This window comes from Oncorhynchus kisutch, linkage group LG6 (assembly GCF_002021735.2).
Source record: "Oncorhynchus kisutch isolate 150728-3 linkage group LG6, Okis_V2, whole genome shotgun sequence".
In the NCBI taxonomy this organism is placed as follows: domain Eukaryota; kingdom Metazoa; phylum Chordata; class Actinopteri; order Salmoniformes; family Salmonidae; genus Oncorhynchus; species Oncorhynchus kisutch.
Genome location: NC_034179.2, coordinates 4980439 through 5006899, shown reverse-complemented (window position 1 = coordinate 5006899; position 26461 = coordinate 4980439).

Genomic DNA, 26461 nt, shown 5'->3' with positions numbered 1-26461 from the left:
CCAGCCCAGTGAGCCCAGCCAGCCCAGTGAGCCACTCCTTCCCAGTCAGCCCAGTGAGCCCAGCCAGCCCATTGAGCCCAGCCAGCCCAGTGAGCTCAGCCAGCCCAGTGAGCCCAGCCAGCCCAGTGAGTCCAGTCAGCCCAGTGAGCCCCTCCTGCCCAGTCAGCCCAGTGAGCCCAGCCAGCCCAGTGAGCCCCTCCCTCCCAGTCAGCCCAGTGAGACCCTCCTGCCCAGTGAGCCCAGTGAGCCCAGCCAGCCCAGTGAGCCCAGCCAGCCCAGTGACCCCCTCCTTCCCAGTAAGCCCAGTGAGCCCCTCCTGCCCAGTAAGCCCAGGGAGCCCCTCCTGCCCAGTCAGCCCAGTGAGACCAGCCAGCACAGTGAGCCCAGCCAGCCCAGTGAGCCCAGCCAACCCAGTGAGCCCCTCTTGCCCAGTCAGCCCAGTGTGCCCAGCCAGCCCAGTGAGCCCAGCCAGCCCAGTGAGCCCAGCCAGCCCAGTGAGCCCAGCCAGCCCAGTGAGCCCCTCCTTCCCAGTCAGCCCAGTGAGCCCCGCCTTCCCAGTCAGCCCAGTGAGCCCCTCATGCCCGGTCAGCCCAGTGAGCCCAGCCAGCCCAGTGAGCCCAGCCAGCCCAGTGAGCCCAGCCAGCCCAGTGAGCCACTCCTTCCCAGTCAGCCCAGTGAGCCCAGCCAGCCCAGTCAGCCCAGTGAGCCCAGCCAGCCCAGTGAGCCCAGTCAGCCCAGTCAGCTCAGTGAGCCCAGCCATTCCAGTGAGCCCAGTCATCCCAGTGAGCCCAGTCAGCCCAGTGAGCCCCTCCTGCCCAGTCAGCCCAGTGAGCCCAGCCAGCCCAGTGATCCCAGCCAGCCCAGTGAGCCCCTCCTTCCCAGTCAGCCCAGTGAGCCCCTCCTGCCCAGTCAGCCCAGTGAGCCCAGCCAGCCCAGTGAGCCCAGCCAGCCCAGTGAGCCACTCCTTCCCAGTCAGCCCAGTGAGCCCAGCCAGCCCAGTGAGCCCAGCCAGCCCAGTGAGCTCAGCCAGCCCAGTGAGCCCAGCCAGCCCAGTGAGCCCAGTCAGCCCAGTGACCCCCTCCTGCCCAGTCAGCCCAGTGAGCCCAGCCAGCCCAGTGAGCCCAGTCAGCCCAGTGAGCCCCTCCTTCCCAGTCAGCCCAGTGAGCCCCTCCTGCCCAGTCAGCCCAGTGAGCCCAGCCAGCCCAGTGAGCCCAGCCAGCCCAGTGAGCCCAGCCAGCCAGGTGACCCCCTCCTTCCCAGTAAGCCCAGTGAGCCCCTCCTGCCCAGTAAGCCCAGGGAGCCCCTCCTGCCCAGTCAGCCCAGTGAGACCAGCCAGCACAGTGAACCCAGCCAGCCCAGTGAGCCCAGCCAACCCAGTTTGCCCCTCTTGCCCAGTCAGCCCAGTGTGCCCAGCCAGCCCAGTGAGCCCAGCCAGCCCAGTGAGCCCAGCCAGCCCAGTGAGCCCCTCCTTCCCAGTCAGCCCAGTGATCCCCGCCTTCCCAGTCAGCCCAGTGAGCCCCTCATGCCGGGTCAGCCCAGTGAGCCCAGCCAGCCCAGTGAGCCCAGCCAGCCCAGTGAGCCCAGCCAGCCCAGTGAGCCCAGTCAGCCCAGTCAGCTCAGTGAGCCCAGCCATTCCAGTGAGCCCAGTCATCCCAGTGAGCCCAGTCAGCCCAGTGAGCCCCTCCTGCCCAGCCAACCCAGTGAGCCCCTCTTGCCCAGTCAGCCCAGTGTGCCCAGCCAGCCCAGTGAGCCCAGCCAGCCCAGTGAGCCCAGCCAGCCCAGTGAGCCCAGCCAGCCCAGTGAGACCCTCCTTCCCAGTCAGCCCAGTGAGCCCCGCCTTCCCAGTCAGCCCAGTGAGCCCCTCATGCCCGGTCAGCCCAGTGAGCCCAGCCAGCCCAGTGAGCCCAGCCAGCCCAGTGAGCCCAGCCAGCCCAGTGAGCCACTCCTTCCCAGTCAGCCCAGTGAGCCCAGCCAGCCCAGTGAGCCCAGCCAGCCCAGTGAGCTCAGCCAGCCCAGTGAGCCCCTCCTTCCCAGTCAGCCCAGTGAGCCCTTCCTGCCCAGTCAGCCCAGTGAGCCCAGCCAGCCCAGTGAGCCCAGTCAGCCCAGTCAGCTCAGTGAGCCCAGCCATTCCAGTGAGCCCAGTCATCCCAGTGAGCCCAGTCAGCCCAGTGAGCCCCTCCTGCCCAGTCAGCCCAGTGAGCCCAGCCAGCCCAGTGAGCCCAGCCAGCCCAGTGAGCCCCTCCTTCCCAGTCAGCCCAGTGAGCCCCTCCTGCCCAGTCAGCCCAGTGAGCCCAGCCAGCCCAGTGAGCCCAGCCAGCCCAGTGAGCCACTCCTTCCCAGTCAGCCCAGTGAGCCCAGCCAGCCCAGTGAGCCCAGCCAGCCCAGTGAGCTCAGCCAGCCCAGTGAGCCCAGCCAGCCCAGTGAGCCCAGTCAGCCCAGTGACCCCCTCCTGCCCAGTCAGCCCAGTGAGCCCAGCCAGCCCAGTGAGCCCAGTCAGCCCAGTGAGCCCCTCCTTCCCAGTCAGCCCAGTGAGCCCCTCCTGCCCAGTCAGCCCAGTGAGCCCAGCCAGCCCAGTGAGCCAAGCCAGCCCAGTGAGCCCAGCCAGCCCAGTGACCCCCTCCTTCCCAGTAAGCCCAGTGAGCCCCTCCTGCCCAGTAAGCCCAGGGAGCCCCTCCTGCCCAGTCAGCCCAGTGAGACCAGCCAGCACAGTGAGCCCAGCCAGCCCAGTGAGCCCAGCCAACCCAGTGAGCCCCTCTTGCCCAGTCAGCCCAGTGTGCCCAGCCAGCCCAGTGAGCCCAGCCAGCCCAGTGAGCCCAGCCAGCCCAGTGAGCCCCTCCTTCCCAGTCAGCCCAGTGATCCCCGCCTTCCCAGTCAGCCCAGTGAGCCCCTCATGCCGGGTCAGCCCAGTGAGCCCAGCCAGCCCAGTGAGCCCAGCCAGCCCAGTGAGCCCAGCCAGCCCAGTGATCCACTCCTTCCCAGTCAGCCCAGTGAGCCCAGCCAGCCCAGTGAGCCCAGCCAGCCCAGTGAGCTCAGCCAGCCCAGTGAGCCCCTCCTTCCCAGTCAGCCCAGTGAGCCCCTCCTGCCCAGTCAGCCCAGTGAGCCCAGCCAGCCCAGTGAGCCCAGTCAGCCCAGTCAGCTCAGTGAGCCCAGCCATTCCAGTGAGCCCAGTCAGCCCAGTGATCCCAGTCAGCCCAGTGAGCCCCTCCTGCCCAGTCAGCCCAGTGAGCCCAGCCAGCCCAGTGAGCCCAGCCAGCCCAGTGAGCCCCCCCCTCCCAGTCAGCCCAGTGAGCCCCTCCTTCCCAGTCAGCCCAGTAAGCCCAGCCAGCCCAGTGAGCCCCTCCTGCCCAGTCAGCCCAGTGAGCCCAGCCAGCCCAGTAAGCCCAGCCAGCCCAGTGAGCCCAGTCAGCCCAGTGAGCCCAGCCAGCCCAGTAAGCCCAGCCAGCCCAGTGAGCCCAGTCAGCCCAGTGAGCCCCTCCTGCCCAGTCAGCCCAGTGAGCCCAGCCAGCCCAGTAAGCCCAGCCAGCCCAGTGAGCCCAGCCAGCCCAGTGAGCCCCTCCTTCCCAGTCAGCCCAGTGAGCCCCTCCTGCCCAGTCAGCCCAGTGAGCCCAGCCAGCCCAGTGAGCCCAGCCAGCCCAGTGAGCCCAGCCAGCCCAGTGACCCCCTCCTTCCCAGTCAGCCCAGTGAGCCCCTCCTGCCCAGTAAGCCCAGGGAGCACCTCCTGCCCAGTCAGCCCAGTGAGCCCAGCCAGCACAGTGAGCCCAGCCAGCCCAGTAAGCCCAGCCAGCCCAGTGAGCCCAGCCAGCACAGTGAGCCCCTCCTTCCCAGTCAGCCCAGTGAGCCCCTCCTGCCCAGTCAGCCCAGTGAGCCCAGCCAGCCCAGTGAGCCCAGCCAGCCCAGTGAGCCCAGCCAGCCCAGTGACCCCCTCCTTCCCAGTCAGCCCAGTGAGCCCCTCCTGCCCAGTAAGCCCAGGGAGCCCCTCCTGCCCAGTCAGCCCAGTGAGCCCAGCCAGCACAGTGAGCCCAGCCAGCCCAGTGAGCCCAGCCAGCCCAGTGACCCCCTCCTTCCCAGTAAGCCCAGTGAGCCCCTCCTGCCCAGTAAGCCCAGGGAGCCCCTCCTGCCCAGTCAGCCCAGTGAGACCAGCCAGCACAGTGAGCCCAGCCAGCCCAGTGAGCCCAGCCAACCCAGTGAGCCCCTCTTGCCCAGTCAGCCCAGTGTGCCCAGCCAGCCCAGTGAGCCCAGCCAGCCCAGTGAGCCCAGCCAGCCCAGTGAGCCCAGCCAGCCCAGTGAGCCCCTCCTTCCCAGTCAGCCCAGTGAGCCCCGCCTTCCCAGTCAGCCCAGTGAGCCCCTCATGCCCGGTCAGCCCAGTGAGCCCAGCCAGCCCAGTGAGCCCAGCCAGCCCAGTGAGCCCAGCCAGCCCAGTGAGCCACTCCTTCCCAGTCAGCCCAGTGAGCCCAGCCAGCCCAGTGAGCCCAGCCAGCCCAATGAGCTCAGCCAGCCCAGTGAGCCCCTCCTTCCCAGTCAGCCCAGTGAGCCCTTCCTGCCCAGTCAGCCCAGTGAGCCCAGCCAGCCCAGTGAGCCCAGTCAGCCCAGTCAGCTCAGTGAGCCCAGCCATTCCAGTGAGCCCAGTCATCCCAGTGAGCCCAGTCAGCCCAGTGAGCCCCTCCTGCCCAGTCAGCCCAGTGAGCCCAGCCAGCCCAGTGAGCCCAGCCAGCCCAGTGAGCCCCTCCTTCCCAGTCAGCCCAGTGAGACCCTCCTGCCCAGTCAGCCCAGTGAGCCCAGCCAGCCCAGTGAGCCCAGCCAGCCCAGTGACCCCCTCCTTCCCAGTAAGCCCAGTGAGCCCCTCCTGCCCAGTAAGCCCAGGGAGCCCCTCCTGCCCAGTCAGCCCAGTGAGACCAGCCAGCACAGTGAGCCCAGCCAGCCCAGTGAGCCCAGCCAACCCAGTGAGCCCCTCTTGCCCAGTCAGCCCAGTGTGCCCAGCCAGCCCAGTGAGCCCAGCCAGCCCAGTGAGCCCAGCCAGCCCAGTGAGCCCAGCCAGCCCAGTGAGCCCCTCCTTCCCAGTCAGCCCAGTGAGCCCCGCCTTCCCAGTCAGCCCAGTGAGCCCCTCATGCCCGGTCAGCCCAGTGAGCCCAGCCAGCCCAGTGAGCCCAGCCAGCCCAGTGAGCCCAGCCAGCCCAGTGAGCCACTCCTTCCCAGTCAGCCCAGTGAGCCCAGCCAGCCCAGTCAGCCCAGTGAGCCCAGCCAGCCCAGTGAGCCCAGTCAGCCCAGTCAGCTCAGTGAGCCCAGCCATTCCAGTGAGCCCAGTCATCCCAGTGAGCCCAGCCAGCCCAGTGAGCCACTCCTTCCCAGTCAGCCCAGTGAGCCCAGCCAGCCCAGTCAGCCCAGTGAGCCCAGCCAGCCCAGTGAGCCCAGTCAGCCCAGTCAGCTCAGTGAGCCCAGCCATTCCAGTGAGCCCAGTCATCCCAGTGAGCCCAGTCAGCCCAGTGAGCCCCTCCTGCCCAGTCAGCCCAGTGAGCCCAGCCAGCCCAGTGAGCCCAGCCAGCCCAGTGAGCCCCTCCTTCCCAGTCAGCCCAGTGAGCCCCTCCTGCCCAGTCAGCCCAGTGAGCCCAGCCAGCCCAGTGAGCCCAGCCAGCCCAGTGAGCCACTCCTTCCCAGTCAGCCCAGTGAGCCCAGCCAGCCCAGTGAGCCCAGCCAGCCCAGTGAGCTCAGCCAGCCCAGTGAGCCCAGCCAGCCCAGTGAGCCCAGTCAGCCCAGTGACCCCCTCCTGCCCAGTCAGCCCAGTGAGCCCAGCCAGCCCAGTGAGCCCAGTCAGCCCAGTGAGCCCCTCCTTCCCAGTCAGCCCAGTGAGCCCCTCCTGCCCAGTCAGCCCAGTGAGCCCAGCCAGCCCAGTGAGCCCAGCCAGCCCAGTGAGCCCAGCCAGCCAGGTGACCCCCTCCTTCCCAGTAAGCCCAGTGAGCCCCTCCTGCCCAGTAAGCCCAGGGAGCCCCTCCTGCCCAGTCAGCCCAGTGAGACCAGCCAGCACAGTGAACCCAGCCAGCCCAGTGAGCCCAGCCAACCCAGTTTGCCCCTCTTGCCCAGTCAGCCCAGTGTGCCCAGCCAGCCCAGTGAGCCCAGCCAGCCCAGTGAGCCCAGCCAGCCCAGTGAGCCCCTCCTTCCCAGTCAGCCCAGTGATCCCCGCCTTCCCAGTCAGCCCAGTGAGCCCCTCATGCCGGGTCAGCCCAGTGAGCCCAGCCAGCCCAGTGAGCCCAGCCAGCCCAGTGAGCCCAGCCAGCCCAGTGAGCCCAGTCAGCCCAGTCAGCTCAGTGAGCCCAGCCATTCCAGTGAGCCCAGTCATCCCAGTGAGCCCAGTCAGCCCAGTGAGCCCCTCCTGCCCAGCCAACCCAGTGAGCCCCTCTTGCCCAGTCAGCCCAGTGTGCCCAGCCAGCCCAGTGAGCCCAGCCAGCCCAGTGAGCCCAGCCAGCCCAGTGAGCCCAGCCAGCCCAGTGAGACCCTCCTTCCCAGTCAGCCCAGTGAGCCCCGCCTTCCCAGTCAGCCCAGTGAGCCCCTCATGCCCGGTCAGCCCAGTGAGCCCAGCCAGCCCAGTGAGCCCAGCCAGCCCAGTGAGCCCAGCCAGCCCAGTGAGCCACTCCTTCCCAGTCAGCCCAGTGAGCCCAGCCAGCCCAGTGAGCCCAGCCAGCCCAGTGAGCTCAGCCAGCCCAGTGAGCCCCTCCTTCCCAGTCAGCCCAGTGAGCCCTTCCTGCCCAGTCAGCCCAGTGAGCCCAGCCAGCCCAGTGAGCCCAGTCAGCCCAGTCAGCTCAGTGAGCCCAGCCATTCCAGTGAGCCCAGTCATCCCAGTGAGCCCAGTCAGCCCAGTGAGCCCCTCCTGCCCAGTCAGCCCAGTGAGCCCAGCCAGCCCAGTGAGCCCAGCCAGCCCAGTGAGCCCCTCCTTCCCAGTCAGCCCAGTGAGCCCCTCCTGCCCAGTCAGCCCAGTGAGCCCAGCCAGCCCAGTGAGCCCAGCCAGCCCAGTGAGCCACTCCTTCCCAGTCAGCCCAGTGAGCCCAGCCAGCCCAGTGAGCCCAGCCAGCCCAGTGAGCTCAGCCAGCCCAGTGAGCCCAGCCAGCCCAGTGAGCCCAGTCAGCCCAGTGACCCCCTCCTGCCCAGTCAGCCCAGTGAGCCCAGCCAGCCCAGTGAGCCCAGTCAGCCCAGTGAGCCCCTCCTTCCCAGTCAGCCCAGTGAGCCCCTCCTGCCCAGTCAGCCCAGTGAGCCCAGCCAGCCCAGTGAGCCAAGCCAGCCCAGTGAGCCCAGCCAGCCCAGTGACCCCCTCCTTCCCAGTAAGCCCAGTGAGCCCCTCCTGCCCAGTAAGCCCAGGGAGCCCCTCCTGCCCAGTCAGCCCAGTGAGACCAGCCAGCACAGTGAGCCCAGCCAGCCCAGTGAGCCCAGCCAACCCAGTGAGCCCCTCTTGCCCAGTCAGCCCAGTGTGCCCAGCCAGCCCAGTGAGCCCAGCCAGCCCAGTGAGCCCAGCCAGCCCAGTGAGCCCCTCCTTCCCAGTCAGCCCAGTGATCCCCGCCTTCCCAGTCAGCCCAGTGAGCCCCTCATGCCGGGTCAGCCCAGTGAGCCCAGCCAGCCCAGTGAGCCCAGCCAGCCCAGTGAGCCCAGCCAGCCCAGTGATCCACTCCTTCCCAGTCAGCCCAGTGAGCCCAGCCAGCCCAGTGAGCCCAGCCAGCCCAGTGAGCTCAGCCAGCCCAGTGAGCCCCTCCTTCCCAGTCAGCCCAGTGAGCCCCTCCTGCCCAGTCAGCCCAGTGAGCCCAGCCAGCCCAGTGAGCCCAGTCAGCCCAGTCAGCTCAGTGAGCCCAGCCATTCCAGTGAGCCCAGTCAGCCCAGTGATCCCAGTCAGCCCAGTGAGCCCCTCCTGCCCAGTCAGCCCAGTGAGCCCAGCCAGCCCAGTGAGCCCAGCCAGCCCAGTGAGCCCCCCCCTCCCAGTCAGCCCAGTGAGCCCCTCCTTCCCAGTCAGCCCAGTAAGCCCAGCCAGCCCAGTGAGCCCCTCCTGCCCAGTCAGCCCAGTGAGCCCAGCCAGCCCAGTAAGCCCAGCCAGCCCAGTGAGCCCAGTCAGCCCAGTGAGCCCAGCCAGCCCAGTAAGCCCAGCCAGCCCAGTGAGCCCAGTCAGCCCAGTGAGCCCCTCCTGCCCAGTCAGCCCAGTGAGCCCAGCCAGCCCAGTAAGCCCAGCCAGCCCAGTGAGCCCAGCCAGCCCAGTGAGCCCCTCCTTCCCAGTCAGCCCAGTGAGCCCCTCCTGCCCAGTCAGCCCAGTGAGCCCAGCCAGCCCAGTGAGCCCAGCCAGCCCAGTGAGCCCAGCCAGCCCAGTGACCCCCTCCTTCCCAGTCAGCCCAGTGAGCCCCTCCTGCCCAGTAAGCCCAGGGAGCACCTCCTGCCCAGTCAGCCCAGTGAGCCCAGCCAGCACAGTGAGCCCAGCCAGCCCAGTAAGCCCAGCCAGCCCAGTGAGCCCAGCCAGCACAGTGAGCCCCTCCTTCCCAGTCAGCCCAGTGAGCCCCTCCTGCCCAGTCAGCCCAGTGAGCCCAGCCAGCCCAGTGAGCCCAGCCAGCCCAGTGAGCCCAGCCAGCCCAGTGACCCCCTCCTTCCCAGTCAGCCCAGTGAGCCCCTCCTGCCCAGTAAGCCCAGGGAGCCCCTCCTGCCCAGTCAGCACAGTGAGCCCAGCCAGCACAGTGAGCCCAGCCAGCCCAGTGAGCCCAGCCAGCCCCTCCTTCCCAGTCAGCCCAGTGAGCCCCTCCTGCCCAGTCAGCCCAGTGAGCCCAGCCAGCCCAGTGAGCCCAGCCAGCCCAGTGAGCCCAGCCAGCCCAGTGACCCCCTCCTTCCCAGTAAGCCCAGTGAGCCCCTCCTGCCCAGTAAGCCCAGGGAGCCCCTCCTGCCCAGTCAGCCCAGTGAGACCAGCCAGCACAGTGAGCCCAGCCAGCCCAGTGAGCCCAGCCAACCCAGTGAGCCCCTCTTGCCCAGTCAGCCCAGTGTGCCCAGCCAGCCCAGTGAGCCCAGCCAGCCCAGTGAGCCCAGCCAGCCCAGTGAGCCCCTCCTTCCCAGTCAGCCCAGAGATTCCCGCCTTCCCAGTCAGCCCAGTGAGCCCCTCATGCCGGGTCAGCCCAGTGAGCCCAGCCAGCCCAGTGAGCCCAGCCAGCCCAGTGAGCCCAGCCAGCCCAGTGATCCACTCCTTCCCAGTCAGCCCAGTGAGCCCAGCCAGCCCAGTGAGCCCAGCCAGCCCAGTGAGCTCAGCCAGCCCAGTGAGCCCCTCCTTCCCAGTCAGCCCAGTGAGCCCCTCCTGCCCAGTTAGCCCAGTGAGCCCAGCCAGCCCAGTGAGCCCAGTCAGCCCAGTCAGCTCAGTGAGCCCAGCCATTCCAGTGAGCCCAGTCAGCCCAGTGATCCCAGTCAGCCCAGTGAGCCCCTCCTGCCCAGTCAGCCCAGTGAGCCCAGCCAGCCCAGTGAGCCCAGCCAGCCCAGTGAGCCCCCCCTCCCAGTCAGCCCAGTGAGCCCCTCCTTCCCAGTCAGCCCAGTAAGCCCAGCCAGCCCAGTGAGCCCCTCCTGCCCAGTCAGCCCAGTGAGCCCAGCCAGCCCAGTAAGCCCAGCCAGCCCAGTGAGCCCAGTCAGCCCAGTGAGCCCAGCCAGCCCAGTAAGCCCAGCCAGCCCAGTGAGCCCAGTCAGCCCAGTGAGCCCCTCCTGCCCAGTCAGCCCAGTGAGCCCAGCCAGCCCAGTAAGCCCAGCCAGCCCAGTGAGCCCAGCCAGCCCAGTGAGCCCCTCCTTCCCAGTCAGCCCAGTGAGCCCCTCCTGCCCAGTCAGCCCAGTGAGCCCAGCCAGCCCAGTGAGCCCAGCCAGCCCAGTGAGCCCAGCCAGCCCAGTGACCCCCTCCTTCCCAGTCAGCCCAGTGAGCCCCTCCTGCCCAGTAAGCCCAGGGAGCACCTCCTGCCCAGTCAGCCCAGTGAGCCCAGCCAGCACAGTGAGCCCAGCCAGCCCAGTAAGCCCAGCCAGCCCAGTGAGCCCAGCCAGCCCAGTGAGCCCCTCCTTCCCAGTCAGCCCAGTGAGCCCCTCCTGCCCAGTCAGCCCAGTGAGCCCAGCCAGCCCAGTGAGCCCAGCCAGCCCAGTGAGCCCAGCCAGCCCAGTGACCCCCTCCTTCCCAGTCAGCCCAGTGAGCCCCTCCTGCCCAGTAAGCCCAGGGAGCCCCTCCTGCCCAGTCAGCCCAGTGAGCCCAGCCAGCACAGTGAGCCCAGCCAGCCCAGTGAGCCCAGCCAGCCCAGTGAGCCCCTCCTGCCCAGTCAGCCCAGTGAGCCCAGTCAGCCCAGTGAGCCCCTCCTGCCCAGTCAGGCCAGTGAGCCCAGCCAGCCCAGTGAGCCCCTCCTGCCCAGTCAGCCCAGTGAGCCCCTCCTGCCCAGTCAGCCCAGTGAGCCCAGCCAGCCCAGTGAGCCCAGCCAGCCCAGTGAGCCCAGCCAGCCCAGTGAGCCCAGCCAGCCCAGTGACCCCCTCCTTCCCAGTCAGCCCAGTGAGCCCCTCCTGCCCAGTAAGCCCAGGGAGCCCCTCCTGCCCAGTCAGCCCAGTGAGCCCAGCCAGCACAGTGAGCCCAGCCAGCCCAGTAAGCCCAGCCAGCCCAGTGAGCCCAGCCAGCCCAGTGAGCCCCTCCTTCCCAGTCAGCCCAGTGAGCCCCTCCTGCCCAGTCAGCCCAGTGAGCCCAGCCAGCCCAGTGAGCCCAGCCAGCCCAGTGAGCCCAGCCAGCCCAGTGACCCCCTCCTTCCCAGTCAGCCCAGTGAGCCCCTCCTGCCCAGTAAGCCCAGGGAGCCCCTCCTGCCCAGTCAGCCCAGTGAGCCCAGCCAGCACAGTGAGCCCAGCCAGCCCAGTGAGCCCAGCCAGCCCAGTGAGCCCAGCCAGCCCAGTGAGCCCCTCCTGCCCAGTCAGCCCAGTCAGCCCAGTCAGCCCAGTGAGCCCCTCCTGCCCAGTCAGGCCAGTGAGCCCAGCCAGCCCAGTGAGCCCCTCCTGCCCAGTCAGCCCAGTGAGCCCCTCCTGCCCAGTCAGCCCAGTGAGCCCAGCCAGCCCAATGAGCCCAGCCAGCCCAGTGAGCCCAGCCAGCCCAGTGAGCCCCGCCTGCCCAGTCAGCCCAGTGAGCCCCTCCTGCCCAGCCAGCCCAGTGATCCCCTCCTGCCCAGTCAGCCCAGTTAGCCCAGCCAGCCCAGTGAGCCCAGCCAGCCCAGTGAGCCCAGCCAGCCCAGTGAGCCCCTCCTGCCCAGTCAGCCCAGTGAGCCCAGCCAGCCCAGTGAGCCCAGCCAGCCCAGTGAGCCCAACCAGCCCAGTGAGCCCAGCCAGCCCAGTGAGCCCCGCCTGCCCAGTCAGCCTAGTGAGCCCCTCCTGCTCAGCCAGCCCAGTGATCCCCGCCTGCCCAGTCAGCCTAGTGAGCCCCTCCTGCCCAGCCAGCCCAGTGAGCCCAGCCAGCCCAGTGAGCCCCTCCTGCCCAGCCAGCCCAGTGAGCCCAGCCAGCCCAGTGAGCCCAGCCAGCCCAGTCAGCCCAGCCAGCCCAGTCAGCCGTGAGCCCCTCCTGCCCAGCCAGCCCAGTGAGCCCATTCAGACCAGTGAGCCCAGTCAGCCCAGTGAGCCCAGTCAGCCCAGTGAGCCCCTCCTTCCCAGTCAGCCCAGTGAGCCCAGTCAGCCCAGTGAGCTCAGTCAGCCCAGTGAGCCCCTCCTGCCCAGTCAGCCCAGTGAGCCCAGTCAGCCCAGTGAGCCCAGTCAGCCCAGTGAGCCCCTCCTTCCCAGCCAGCCCAGTAAGCCCAGTCAGCCTAGTGAGCCCAGCCAGCCCAGTGAGCCAAGCCTGCCCAGTGAGCCCCTCCTGCCTAGTCAGCCCAGTGATCCCCTCCTGCCCAGTCAGCCCAGTCAGCCCAGTCAGCCCAGTGAGCCCAGCCAGCCCAGTGAGCCCAGCCAGCCCAGTGAGCCCAGCCAGCTCAGTGAGCCCCTCCTTCCCAGTCAGCCCAGTGGGCCCCTCCTGCCCAGTCAGCCCAGTGAGCACCTCCTGCCCAGCCAGCCCAGTGAGCCCCTCCTGCCCAGTCAGCCCAGTGAGCCCAGCCAGCCCAGGTAGCCCAGCCAGCCCAGTGAGCCCAGGGAGACTAGCCAGCCCAGTGAGCCCAGTGAGCCCAGCCAGCCCATTGAGCCCAGGGAGCCTAGCCAGCCCAGTGAGCCCAGCCAGCCCAGTGAGCCCAGTGAGCCCAGGGAGCCTAGCCAGCCCAGTGAGCCCAGTGAGCCCAGTCAGCCCAGTGAGCCCAGTGAGCCCAGACAGCCCAGTGAGCCCAGTGAGCCCAGCCAGCCCATTGAGCCCAGGGAGCCTAGCCAGCCCAGTGAGCCCAGCCAGCCCAGTGAGCCCAGTGAGCCCAGGGAGCCTAGCCAGCCCAGTGAGCCCAGTGAGCCCAGTCAGCCCAGTGAGCCCAGTGAGCCCAGACAGCCCAGTGAGCCCAGCCAGCCCAGTGAGCCCAGTGAGCCCAGGGAGCCTAGCCAGCCCAGTGAGCCCAGTGAGCCCAGTCAGCCCAGTGAGCCCAGGGAGCCTAGCCAGCCCAGTGAGCCCAGCCAGCCCAGTGAGCCCAGCCAGCCCAGTGATCCCAGTGAGCCCAGGGAGCCTAGCCAGCCCAGTGAGCCCAGTGAGCCCAGTGAGCCCAGCCAGCCCTCCTTCCCAGTCAGCCCAGTGAGCCCAGCCAGCCCAGTGAGCCCAGCCAGCACAGTGAGCCCAGCCAGCCCAGTGAGCCCAGCCAGCCCAGTGAGCCCAGCCAGCCCAGTGAGCCCCTCCTGCCCAGTCAGCCCAGTGAGCCCAGTCAGCCCAGTGAGCCCCTCCTGCCCAGTCAGGCCAGTGAGCCCAGCCAGCCCAGTGAGCCCCTCCTGCCCAGTCAGCCCAGTGAGCCCCTCCTGCCCAGTCAGCCCAGTGAGCCCAGCCAGCCCAGTGAGCCCAGCCAGCCCAGTGAGCCCAGCCAGCCCAGTGAGCCCAGCCAGCCCAGTGAGCCCCGCCTGCCCAGTCAGCCCAGTGAGCCCCTCCTGCCCAGCCAGCCCAGTGATCCCCTCCTGCCCAGCCAGCCCAGTGAGCCCAGCCAGCCCAGTGAGCCCAGCCAGCCCAGTGAGCCCAGCCAGCCCAGTGAGCCCCTCCTGCCCAGTCAGCCCAGTGAGCCCAGCCAGCCCAGTGAGCCCAGCCAGCCCAGTGAGCCCAACCAGCCCAGTGAGCCCAGCCAGCACAGTGAGCCCCGCCTGCCCAGTCAGCCTAGTGAGCCCCTCCTGCTCAGCCAGCCCAGTGATCCCCTCCTGCCCAGTCAGCCCAGTTAGCCCAGCCAGCCCAGTGAGCCCAGCCAGCCCAGTGAGCCCAGCCAGCCCAGTGAGCCCCTCCTGCCCAGCCAGCCCAGTGAGCCCAGCCAGCCCAGTGAGCCCAGCCAGCCCAGTCAGCCCAGCCAGCCCAGTCAGCCGTGAGCCCCTCCTGCCCAGCCAGCCCAGTGAGCCCATTCAGACCAGTGAGCCCAGTCAGCCCAGTGAGCCCAGTCAGCCCAGTGAGCCCCTCCTTCCCAGTCAGCCCAGTGAGCCCAGTCAGCCCAGTGAGCTCAGTCAGCCCAGTGAGCCCCTCCTGCCCAGTCAGCCCAGTGAGCCCAGTCAGCCCAGTGAGCCCAGTCAGCCCAGTGAGCCCCTCCTTCCCAGCCAGCCCAGTAAGCCCAGTCAGCCTAGTGAGCCCAGCCAGCCCAGTGAGCCAAGCCTGCCCAGTGAGCCCCTCCTGCCTAGTCAGCCCAGTGATCCCCTCCTGCCCAGTCAGCCCAGTCAGCCCAGTCAGCCCAGTGAGCCCAGCCAGCCCAGTGAGCCCAGCCAGCCCAGTGAGCCCAGCCAGCTCAGTGAGCCCCTCCTTCCCAGTCAGCCCAGTGAGCCCCTCCTGCCCAGTCAGCCCAGTGAGCACCTCCTGCCCAGCCAGCCCAGTGAGCCCCTCCTGCCCAGTCAGCCCAGTGAGCCCAGCCAGCCCAGGTAGCCCAGCCAGCCCAGTGAGCCCAGGGAGACTAGCCAGCCCAGTGAGCCCAGTGAGCCCAGCCAGCCCATTGAGCCCAGGGAGCCTAGCCAGCCCAGTGAGCCCAGCCAGCCCAGTGAGCCCAGTGAGCCCAGGGAGCCTAGCCAGCCCAGTGAGCCCAGTGAGCCCAGTCAGCCCAGTGAGCCCAGTGAGCCCAGACAGCCCAGTGAGCCCAGTGAGCCCAGCCAGCCCATTGAGCCCAGGGAGCCTAGCCAGCCCAGTGAGCCCAGCCAGCCCAGTGAGCCCAGTGAGCCCAGGGAGCCTAGCCAGCCCAGTGAGCCCAGTGAGCCCAGTCAGCCCAGTGAGCCCAGTGAGCCCAGACAGCCCAGTGAGCCCAGCCAGCCCAGTGAGCCCAGTGAGCCCAGGGAGCCTAGCCAGCCCAGTGAGCCCAGTGAGCCCAGTCAGCCCAGTGAGCCCAGTGAGCCCAGACAGCCCAGTGAGCCCAGTGAGCCCAGCCAGCCCATTGAGCCCAGGGAGCCTAGCCAGCCCAGTGAGCCCAGCCAGCCCAGTGAGCCCCTCCTTCCCAGTCAGCCCAGTGAGCCCAGCCAGCCCATTGAGCCCAGCCAGCCCAGTGAGCTCAGCCAGCCCAGTGAGCCCAGCCAGCCCAGTGAGCCCAGTCAGCCCAGTGAGCCCCTCCTGCCCAGTCAGCCCAGTGAGCCCAGCCAGCCCAGTGAGCCCAGCCAGCCCAGTGAGCCCCTCCTTCAAAGTCAGCCCAGTGAGACCCTCCTGCCCAGTCAGCCCAGTGAGCCCAGCCAGCCCAGTGAGCCCAGCCAGCCCAGTGACCCCCTCCTTCCCAGTAAGCCCAGTGAGCCCCTCCTGCCCAGTAAGCCCAGGGAGCCCCTCCTGCCCAGTCAGCCCAGTGAGACCAGCCAGCACAGTGAGCCCAGCCAGCCCAGTGAGCCCAGCCAACCCAGTGAGCCCCTCTTGCCCAGTCAGCCCAGTGTGCCCAGCCAGCCCAGTGAGCCCAGCCAGCCCAGTGAGCCCAGCCAGCCCAGTGAGCCCAGCCAGCCCAGTGAGCCCCTCCTTCCCAGTCAGCCCAGTGAGCCCCGCCTTCCCAGTCAGCCCAGTGAGCCCCTCATGCCCGGTCAGCCCAGTGAGCCCAGCCAGCCCAGTGAGCCCAGCCAGCCCAGTGAGCCCAGCCAGCCCAGTGAGCCACTCCTTCCCAGTCAGCCCAGTGAGCCCAGCCAGCCCAGTGAGCCCAGCCAGCCCAGTGAGCTCAGCCAGCCCAGTGAGCCCCTCCTTCCCAGTCAGCCCAGTGAGCCCTTCCTGCCCAGTCAGCCCAGTGAGCCCAGCCAGCCCAGTGAGCCCAGTCAGCCCAGTCAGCTCAGTGAGCCCAGCCATTCCAGTGAGCCCAGTCATCCCAGTGAGCCCAGTCAGCCCAGTGAGCCCCTCCTGCCCAGTCAGCCCAGTGAGCCCAGCCAGCCCAGTGAGCCCAGCCAGCCCAGTGAGCCCCTCCTTCCCAGTCAGCCCAGTGAGCCCCTCCTGCCCAGTCAGCCCAGTGAGCCCAGCCAGCCCAGTGAGCCCAGCCAGCCCAGTGAGCCACTCCTTCCCAGTCAGCCCAGTGAGCCCAGCCAGCCCAGTGAGCCCAGCCAGCCCAGTGAGCTCAGCCAGCCCAGTGAGCCCAGCCAGCCCAGTGAGCCCAGTCAGCCCAGTGACCCCCTCTTGCCCAGTCAGCCCAGTGAGCCCAGCCAGCCCAGTGAGCCCAGTCAGCCCAGTGAGCCCCTCCTTCCCAGTCAGCCCAGTGAGCCCCTCCTGCCCAGTCAGCCCAGTGAGCCCAGCCAGCCCAGTGAGCCCAGCCAGCCCAGTGAGCCCAGCCAGCCCAGTGACCCCCTCCTTCCCAGTAAGCCCAGTGAGCCCCTCCTGCCCAGTAAGCCCAGGGAGCCCCTCCTGCCCAGTCAGCCCAGTGAGACCAGCCAGCACAGTGAGCCCAGCCAGCCCAGTGAGCCCAGCCAACCCAGTGAGCCCCTCTTGCCCAGTCAGCCCAGTGTGCCCAGCCAGCCCAGTGAGCCCAGCCAGCCCAGTGAGCCCAGCCAGCCCAGTGAGCCCCTCCTTCCCAGTCAGCCCAGTGATCCCCGCCTTCCCAGTCAGCCCAGTGAGCCCCTCATGCCGGGTCAGCCCAGTGAGCCCAGCCAGCCCAGTGAGCCCAGCCAGCCCAGTGAGCCCAGCCAGCCCAGTGATCCACTCCTTCCCAGTCAGCCCAGTGAGCCCAGCCAGCCCAGTGAGCCCAGCCAGCCCAGTGAGCTCAGCCAGCCCAGTGAGCCCCTCCTTCCCAGTCAGCCCAGTGAGCCCCTCCTGCCCAGTCAGCCCAGTGAGCCCAGCCAGCCCAGTGAGCCCAGTCAGCCCAGTCAGCTCAGTGAGCCCAGCCATTCCAGTGAGCCCAGTCAGCCCAGTGATCCCAGTCAGCCCAGTGAGCCCCTCCTGCCCAGTCAGCCCAGTGAGCCCAGCCAGCCCAGTGAGCCCAGCCAGCCCAGTGAGCCCCCCCCTCCCATTCAGCCCAGTGAGCCCCTCCTTCCCAGTCAGCCCAGTAAGCCCAGCCAGCCCAGTGAGCCCCTCCTGCCCAGTCAGCCCAGTGAGCCCAGCCAGCCCAGTAAGCCCAGCCAGCCCAGTGAGCCCAGTCAGCCCAGTGAGCCCAGCCAGCCCAGTAAGCCCAGCCAGCCCAGTGAGCCCAGTCAGCCCAGTGAGCCCCTCCTGCCCAGTCAGCCCAGTGAGCCCAGCCAGCCCAGTAAGCCCAGCCAGCCCAGTGAGCCCAGCCAGCCCAGTGAGCCCCTCCTTCCCAGTCAGCCCAGTGAGCCCCTCCTGCCCAGTCAGCCCAGTGAGCCCAGCCAGCCCAGTGAGCCCAGCCAGCCCAGTGAGCCCAGCCAGCCCAGTGACCCCCTCCTTCCCAGTCAGCCCAGTGAGCCCCTCCTGCCCAGTAAGCCCAGGGAGCCCCTCCTGCCCAGTCAGCCCAGTGAGCCCAGCCAGCACAGTGAGCCCAGCCAGCCCAGTGAGCCCAGCCAGCCCAGTGAGCCCAGCCAGCCCAATGAGCCCCTCCTGCCCAGTCAGCCCAGTGAGCCCAGTCAGCCCAGTGAGCCCCTCCTGCCCAGTCAGGCCAGTGAGCCCAGCCAGCCCAGTGAGCCCCTCCTGCCCAGTCAGCCCAGTGAGCCCCTCCTGCCCAGTCAGCCCAGTGAGCCCAGCCAGCCCAGTGAGCCCAGCCAGCCCAGTGAGCCCAGCCAGCCCAGTGAGCCCCGCCTGCCCAGTCAGCCTAGTGAGCCCCTCCTGCCCAGCCAGCCCAGTGATCCCCTCCTGCCCAGTCAGCCCAGTTAGCCCAGCCAGCTAAGTGAGCCCAGCCAGCCCAGTGAGCCCAGCCAGCCCAGTGAGCCCAGCCAGCCCAGTGACCCCCTCCTTCCCAGTAAGCCCAGTGAGCCCCTCCTGCCCAGTAAGCCCAGGGAGCCCCTCCTGCCCAGTCAGCCCAGTGAGACCAGCCAGCACAGTGAGCCCAGCCAGCCCAGTGAGCCCAGCCAACCCAGTGAGCCCCTCTTGCCCAGTCAGCCCAGTGTGCCCAGCCAGCCCAGTGAGCCCAGCCAGCCCAGTGAGCCCAGCCAGCCCAGTGAGCCCCTCCTTCCCAGTCAGCCCAGTGATCCCCGCCTTCCCAGTCAGCCCAGTGAGCCCCTCATGCCGGGTCAGCCCAGTGAGCCCAGCCAGCCCAGTGAGCCCAGCCAGCCCAGTGAGCCCAGCCAGCCCAGTGATCCACTCCTTCCCAGTCAGCCCAGTGAGCCCAGCCAGCCCAGTGAGCCCAGCCAGCCCAGTGAGCTCAGCCAGCCCAGTGAGCCCCTCCTTCCCAGTCAGCCCAGTGAGCCCCTCCTGCCCAGTCAGCCCAGTGAGCCCAGCCAGCCCAGTGAGCCCAGTCAGCCCAGTCAGCTCAGTGAGCCCAGCCATTCCAGTGAGCCCAGTCAGCCCAGTGATCCCAGTCAGCCCAGTGAGCCCCTCCTGCCCAGTCAGCCCAGTGAGCCCAGCCAGCCCAGTGAGCCCAGCCAGCCCAGTGAGCCCCCCCCTCCCATTCAGCCCAGTGAGCCCCTCCTTCCCAGTCAGCCCAGTAAGCCCAGCCAGCCCAGTGAGCCCCTCCTGCCCAGTCAGCCCAGTGAGCCCAGCCAGCCCAGTAAGCCCAGCCAGCCCAGTGAGCCCAGTCAGCCCAGTGAGCCCAGCCAGCCCAGTAAGCCCAGCCAGCCCAGTGAGCCCAGTCAGCCCAGTGAGCCCCTCCTGCCCAGTCAGCCCAGTGAGCCCAGCCAGCCCAGTAAGCCCAGCCAGCCCAGTGAGCCCAGCCAGCCCAGTGAGCCCCTCCTTCCCAGTCAGCCCAGTGAGCCCCTCCTGCCCAGTCAGCCCAGTGAGCCCAGCCAGCCCAGTGAGCCCAGCCAGCCCAGTGAGCCCAGCCAGCCCAGTGACCCCCTCCTTCCCAGTCAGCCCAGTGAGCCCCTCCTGCCCAGTAAGCCCAGGGAGCCCCTCCTGCCCAGTCAGCCCAGTGAGCCCAGCCAGCACAGTGAGCCCAGCCAGCCCAGTGAGCCCAGCCAGCCCAGTGAGCCCAGCCAGCCCAGTGAGCCCCTCCTGCCCAGTCAGCCCAGTGAGCCCAGTCAGCCCAGTGAGCCCCTCCTGCCCAGTCAGGCCAGTGAGCCCAGCCAGCCCAGTGAGCCCCTCCTGCCCAGCCAGCCCAGTAAGCCCAGCCAGCCCAGTGAGCCCAGCCAGCCCAGTGAGCCCCTCCTTCCCAGTCAGCCCAGTGAGCCCCTCCTGCCCAGTCAGCCCAGTGAGCCCAGCCAGCCCAGTGAGCCCAGCCAGCCCAGTGAGCCCAGCCAGCCCAGTGACCCCCTCCTTCCCAGTCAGCCCAGTGAGCCCCTCCTGCCCAGTAAGCCCAGGGAGCCCCTCCTGCCCAGTCAGCCCAGTGAGCCCAGCCAGCACAGTGAGCCCAGCCAGCCCAGTGAGCCCAGCCAGCCCAGTGAGCCCAGCCAGCCCAGTGAGCCCCTCCTGCCCAGTCAGCCCAGTGAGCCCAGTCAGCCCAGTGAGCCCCTCCTGCCCAGTCAGGCCAGTGAGCCCAGCCAGCCCAGTGAGCCCCTCCTGCCCAGTCAGCCCAGTGAGCCCCTCCTGCCCAGTCAGCCCAGTGAGCCCAGCCAGCCCAGTGAGCCCAGCCAGCCCAGTGAGCCCAGCCAGCCCAGTGAGCCCAGCCAGCCCAGTGAGCCCCGCCTGCCCAGTCAGCCTAGTGAGCCCCTCCTGCCCAGCCAGCCCAGTGATCCCCTCCTGCCCAGTCAGCCCAGTTAGCCCAGCCAGCCCAGTGAGCCCAGCCAGCCCAGTGAGCCCAGCCAGCCCAGTGAGCCCCTCCTGCCCAGTCAGCCCAGTGAGCCCAGCCAGCCCAGTGAGCCCAGCCAGCCCAGTGAGCCCAACCAGCCCAGTGAGCCCAGCCAGCCCAGTGAGCCCCGCCTGCCCAGTCAGCCTAGTGAGCCCCTCCTGCCCAGCCAGCCCAGTGATCCCCTCCTGCCCAGTCAGCCCAGTTAGCCCAGCCAGCCCAGTGAGCCCAGCCAGCCCAGTGAGCCCAGCCAGCCCAGTGAGCCCCTCCTGCCCAGCCAGCCCAGTGAGCCCAGCCAGCCCAGTGAGCCCAGCCAGCCCAGTCAGCCCAGCCAGCCCAGTCAGCCGTGAGCCCCTCCTGCCCAGCCAGCCCAGTGAGCCCATTCAGACCAGTGAGCCCAGTCAGCCCAGTGAGCCCCTCCTTCCCAGTCAGCCCAGTGAGCCCAGTCAGCCCAGTGAGCTCAGTCAGCCCAGTGAGCCCCTCCTGCCCAGTCAGCCCAGTGAGCCCAGTCAGCCCAGTGAGCCCAGTCAGCCCAGTGAGCCCCTCCTTCCCAGTCAGCCCAGTAAGCCCAGTCAGCCTAGTGAGCCCAGCCAGCCCAGTGAGCCAAGCCTGCCCAGTGAGCCCCTCCTGCCTAGTCAGCCCAGTGATCCCCTCCTGCCCAGTCAGCCCAGTCAGCCCAGTCAGCCCAGTGAGCCCAGCCAGCCCAGTGAGCCCAGCCAGCCCAGTGAGCCCAGCCAGCTCAGTGAGCCCCTCCTTCCCAGTCAGCCCAGTGAGCCCCTCCTGCCCAGTCAGCCCAGTGAGCACCTCCTGCCCAGCCAGCCCAGTGAGCCCCTCCTGCCCAGTCAGCCCAGTGAGCCCAGCCAGCCCAGGTAGCCCAGCCAGCCCAGTGAGCCCAGGGAGACTAGCCAGCCCAGTGAGCCCAGTGAGCCCAGCCAGCCCATTGAGCCCAGGGAGCCTAGCCAGCCCAGTGAGCCCAGCCAGCCCAGTGAGCCCAGTGAGCCCAGGGAGCCTAGCCAGCCCAGTGAGCCCAGTGAGCCCAGACAGCCCAGTGAGCCCAGTGAGCCCAGCCAGCCCATTGAGCCCAGGGAGCCTAGCCAGCCCAGTGAGCCCAGCCAGCCCAGTGAGCCCAGTGAGCCCAGGGAGCCTAGCCAGCCCAGTGAGCCCAGTGAGCCCAGTCAGCCCAGTGAGCCCAGTGAGCCCAGACAGCCCAGTGAGCCCAGCCAGCCCAGTGAGCCGTGGGCTCACTGGGCTGACTGGGCTGACTGGAAAGGAGGGGCTCACTGGGCTGACTGGAAAGGAGGGGCTCACTGGGCTGACTGGGCTCACTGGGCTGACTGGGCTCACTGGGCTGACTGGGGAGGAGGGGCTCACTGGGCTGAATGGGCCCAGTCAGCCCAGTGAGCCCAGTCAGCCCAGTGAGCCCCTCCTGCCCAGTCAACCCAATGAGCCCAGTCAGCCCAGTGAGCCCAGTCAGCCCAGTGAGCCCAGCCAGCCCAGTCAGCCCAGTGAGCCCCTCCTGTCCAGTCAGCCCAGTCAGCCCAGTCAGCCCAGTCAGCCCAGTGAGCCCAGCCATTCCAGTAAGCCAAGTCAGCCCAGTGAACCCAATCAGCCCAGTGAGCCCCTCCTTCCCAGTCAGCCCACTGAGCCCAGTCAGCCCAGTAAGCCCAGTCAGCCCAGTGAGCTCCTCCTGCCCACTCAACCCAGTGAGCCCAGTCAGCCCAGTGAGCCCAGTCAGCCCAGTGAGCCCAGTCAGCCCAGTGAGCCCAGCCAGCCCAGTCAGCCCAGTGAGGTCAGCCAGCCCAGTGAGCCCAGTGAGCCCCTGGGAGCCTAGCCAGCCCATTGAGTCCAGTCAGCCCAGTCAGCCCAGTGAGCCCAGGATTCCAGTGAGCCCAGTCAGCCCAGTGAGCCCAGTCAGCCCAGTGAGCCCAGTCAGCCCAGTGAGCCCAGTCAGCCGAGTGAGCCCCGCCTGCCTAGCAAGCCCAGTGAGCCCAGGGAGCCTAGCCAGCCCAGTGAGCCCAGGGAGCCTATTCAACCCAGTGAGCCCAGGGAGCCTAGCGAGCCCAGTGAGCCCAGGGAGCCTAGCCAGCCCAGTGAGCCCAGCCAGCCCAGTGAGCCCAGTGAGCCCAGGGAGACTAGCCAGCCCAGTGAGCCCAGGTAGCCCAGCCAGCCCAGTGAGCCCAGGGAGACTAGCCAGCCCAGGAAGCCCAGTCAGCCAGTCAGTCAGCCAGCCAGCCCGTTGAACCCGGCTAGCCCAGTGAGCCCAGGGAGCCTAGCCAGCCGAGTGAGCCCCGCCTGCCTAGCAAGCCCAGTGAGCCCAGGGAGCCTAGCCAACCCAGTGAGCCCAGGGAGACTAGCCAGCCCAGTGAGCCCAGGGAGCCTAGCGAGCCCAGTGAGCCCAGGGAGACTAGCCAGCCCAGTGAGCCCAGGGAGACTAGCCAGCCCAGTGAGCCCAGGGAGACTAGCCAGCCCAGTGAGCCCAGGGAGACTAGCCAGCCCAGTGAGCCCAGGGAGACTAGCCAGCCCAGTGAGCCCAGGGAGACTAGCCAGCCCAGTGAGCCCAGGGAGACTAGCCAGCCCAGTGAGCCCAGGGAGACTAGCCAGCCCAGTGAGCCCAGGGAGACTAGCCAGCCCAGTGAGCCCAGGGAGACTAGCCAGCCCAGTGAGCCCAGGGAGCCTAGCGAGCCCAGTGAGCCCAGTGAGCCCAGGGAGACTAGCCAGCCCAGTGAGCCCAGGTAGCCCAGCCAGCCCAGTGAGCCCAGGGAGACTAGCCAGCCCAGGAAGCCCAGTCAGCCAGTCAGTCAGCCAGCCAGCCCGTTGAACCCGGCTAGCCCAGTGAGCCCAGGGAGCCTAGCCAGCCCAGTGAGCCCAGTGAGCCCAGGCAGCCCAGTGAGCCCTTCCTGCCCAGTCAGCCCAGTGAGCCCAGCCAGCCCAGTGAGGCCCTCCTGCCCAGTCAGCCCAGTGAGCCCAGCCAGCCCAGTGAGCCCCTCCTGCCCAGCCAGCCCAGTGAGCCCCTCCTGCCCAGTCAGCTCAGTGATCCCAGCCAGCCCAGTGAGCCCAGCCAGTCCAGTGAGACCAGCCAGCCCAGTGAGCTCCTCCTGCCCAGCCAGCCCAGTGAGCCCCTCCTGCCCAGTCAGCCCAGTGAGCCCAGCCAGCCCAGTGAGCCCAGCCAGCCCAGTGAGCCCCTGCTGCCCAGTCAGCCCAGACAGCCCAGTGAGCCCAGCCAGCCCAGTGAGCCCAGCCAGCCCAGTGAGCTCCTCCTTCCCAGTCAGCCCAGCCAGCCCAGTGAGCCCAGGGAGACTAGCCAGCCCAGTGAGCCCAGGTAGCCCAGCCAGCCCAGTGAGCCCAGGGAGACTAGCCAGCCCAGGAAGCCCAGTCAGCCAGTCAGTCAGCCAGCCAGCCCGTTGAACCCGGCTAGCCCAGTGAGCCCAGGGAGCCTAGCCAGCCGAGTGAGCCCCGCCTGCCTAGCAAGCCCAGTGAGCCCAGGGAGCCTAGCCAACCCAGTGAGCCCAGGGAGCCTAGCGAGCCCAGTGAGCCCAGTGAGCCCAGGGAGACTAGCCAGCCCAGTGAGCCCAGGTAGCCCAGCCAGCCCAGTGAGCCCAGGGAGACTAGCCAGCCCAGGAAGCCCAGTCAGCCAGTCAGTCAGCCAGCCAGCCCGTTGAACCCGGCTAGCCCAGTGAGCCCAGGGAGCCTAGCCAGCCCAGTGAGCCCAGTGAGCCCAGGCAGCCCAGTGAGCCCTTCCTGCCCAGTCAGCCCAGTGAGCCCAGCCAGCCCAGTGAGGCCCTCCTGCCCAGTCAGCCCAGTGAGCCCAGCCAGCCCAGTGAGCCCCTCCTGCCCAGCCAGCCCAGTGAGCCCCTCCTGCCCAGTCAGCTCAGTGATCCCAGCCAGCCCAGTGAGCCCAGCCAGTCCAGTGAGACCAGCCAGCCCAGTGAGCTCCTCCTGCCCAGCCAGCCCAGTGAGCCCCTCCTGCCCAGTCAGCCCAGTGAGCCCAGCCAGCCCAGTGAGCCCAGCCAGCCCAGTGAGCCCCTGCTGCCCAGTCAGCCCAGACAGCCCAGTGAGCCCAGCCAGCCCAGTGAGCCCAGCCAGCCCAGTGAGCTCCTCCTTCCCAGTCAGCCCAGTGAGCCCCTCCTGCCCAGTCAGCCCAGTGAGCCCAGCCAGCCCAGTGAGCCCAGCCAGCCCAGTGAGCCCAGCCAGCCCAGTGACCCCCTCCTTCCCAGTCAGCCCAGTGAGCCCCTCCTGCCCAGTAAGCCCAGGGAGCCCCTCCTGCCCAGTCAGCCCAGTGAGCCCAGCCAGCACAGTGAGCCCAGCCAGCCCAGTGAGCCCAGCCAGCCCAGTGAGCCCCTCTTGCCCAGTCAGCCCAGTGTGCCCAGCCAGCCCAGTGAGCCCAGCCAGCCCAGTGAGCCCAGCCAGCCCAGTGAGCCCAGCCAGCCCAGTGAGCCCCTCCTTCCCAGTCAGCCCAGTGAGCCCCGCCTTCCCAGTCAGCCCAGTGAGCCCCTCATGCCCGGTCAGCCCAGTGAGCCCAGCCAGCCCAGTGAGCCCAGCCAGCCCAGTGAGCCCAGCCAGCCCAGTGAGCCCCTCCTGCCCAGTCAGCCCAGTGAGCCCAGCCAGCCCAGTGAGCCCAGCCAGCCCAGTGAGCTCAGCCAGCCCAGTGAGCCCCTCCTTCCCAGTCAGCCCAGTGAGCCCCTCCTGCCCAGCCAGCCCAGTGAGCCCCTCCTGCCCAGCCAGCCCAGTGAGCCCAGCCAGCCCAGTGAGCCCAGCCAGCCCAGTCAGCCCAGTGAGCCCAGTCAGCCCATTGAGCCCAGTCAGCCCAGTGAGCCCAGCCAGCCCAGTGAGCCCAGCCAGCCCAGTGAGCCCAGCCAGCCCAGTCAGCCCAGTGAGCCCAGTCAGCCCATTGAGCCCAGCCAGCCCAGTGAGCCCAGCCAGCCCAGTGAGCTCAGCCAGCCCCGTGAGCCCCTCCTTCCCAGTCAGCCCAGTGAGCCGCTCCTGCCCAGTCAGCCCAGTGAGCCCAGCCAGCCCAGTGAGCCCCTCCTGCCCAGCCAGCCCAGTGAGCCCCTCCTGCCCAGCCAGCCCAGTGAGCCCAGCCAGCCCAGTGAGCCCCTCCTGCCCAGTCAGCCCAGTGAGCCCAGCCAGCCCAGTGTTCCCTTCCTGCCCAGTCAGCCCAGTGAGCCCAGCCAGCCCAGTGAGCCCAGTCAGCCCAGTGAGCCCCTCCTGCCCAGTCAGCCCAGTGAGCCCCTCCTGCCCAGCCAGCCCAGTGAACCCCTCCTGCCCAGCCAGCCCAGTGAGCCCAGCCAGCCCAGTGAGCCCAGCCAGCCCAGTCAGCCCAGCCAGCCCAGCCCAGTGAGCCCCTCCTGCCCAGCCAGCCCAGTGAGCCCAGCCAGCCCAGTGAGCCCAGTCAGCCCAGTGAGCCCAGTCAGCCCAGTGAGCCCCTCCTGCCCAGTCAGCCCAGTGATCCCAGTCAGCCCAGCCAGCCCAGTGAGCCCAGTCAGCCCAGTGAGCCCCTCCTTCCCAGTGAGGGAGTCAACCTGTTTTTCTTTGTTTGTTGTTGTTTTGCTGCATAATGATGACAGAAGGATGTGCTCCACTGACTTCACAGCCTATAAGATGCTCAGGTAGCCTAGCGGTAAGAGCAGTGTGCCAGTAACCATAAAGGTCGCTAGTTTGAATCTCTGAGCTGATAAAATGAACAAATCTGCCAATTTGTCCTTGAGCAAGGTACTTAATCCTAATTAACCCAGGGGTGCTGGACAATGGTGAACCCACTCAGGGGGAGTTGGCATGTGCTAAAACACGTGTCCAATTCATGCATATTAATATACACTTGTACATGTGTGAAATGGGACTAAAGCTACCAACCAGTCTGAGGTTTCTGTTGGAGGAGATTAAATTAAACTTTAAACTGTCACATTTCTTGGCCAACGCTGTTCCCAACTGTCAGATTTCTTGGCCAACTCCATTTCCAACTGTCAGATTTCTTGGCCAACTCCATTCTCAACTGTCAAATTTCTTGGCCAACTCCGTTCCCAACTGTCAGATTTCTTGGCCAACTCCATTTCCAACTGTCAGATTTCTTGGCCAACTCCATTCCCAACTGTCAGATTTCTTGGCCAACTCCATTCCCAACTGTCAGATTTCTTGGCCAACTCCATTTCCAACTGTCAGATTTCTTGGCCAACTCCGTTCCCAACTGTCAGATTTCTTGGCCAACTCCGTTTCCAACTGTCAGATTTCTTGGCCAACTCCGTTCCCAACTGTCAGATTTCTTGGCCAACTCCGTTCCAAACTGTCAGATTTCTTGGCCAACTCCATTCCCAACTGTCAGATTTCTTGGCCAACTCCATTCCCAACTGTCAGATTTCTTGGCCAACTCCATTTCCAACTGTCAGATTTCTTGGCCAACTCCGTTCCCAACTGTCAGATTTCTTGGCCAACTCCGTTCCCAACTGTCAGATTTCTTGGCCAACTCCGTTCCCAACTGTCAGATTTCTTGGCCAACTCCATTCCCAACTGTCAGATTTCTTGGCCAACTCCGTTCCCAACTGTCAGATTTCTTGGCCAACTCCGTTCCCAACTGTCAGATTTCTTGGCCAACTCCGTTCCCAACTGTCAGATTTCTTTACCAACTCCGTTACCATTAAATATGTTGCTCTCCTTAAATATGGTGCCAGCCATGTTTTTCCTGTTTCCCTGTCTCCCTCTGTCAGTCTGCACCCTACTCTACATATACTCCAGCCCTGTCTCCCTCTCCCTCTGTCAGTCTGCACCCTACAGTCCAGCCCTGTCTCCCTCTGTCAGTCTGCACCCTACAGTCCAGCCCTGTCTCCCTCTGTCAGTCTGCACCCTACAGTCCAGCCCTGTCTCCCTCTGTCAGTCTGCACCCTACTCTACATATACTCCAGCCCTGTCTCCCTCTCCCTCTGTCAGTCTGCACCCTACAGTCCAGCCCTGTCTCCCTCTGTCAGTCGGCACCCTACAGTCCAGCCCTGTCTCCCTCTGTCAGTCGGCACCCTACAGTCCAGCCCTGTCTCCCTCTGTCAGTCTGCACCCTACAGTCCAGCCCTGTCTCCCTCTGTCAGTCTGCACCCTACAGTCCAGCCCTGTCTCCCTCTGTCAGTCTGCACCCTACAGTC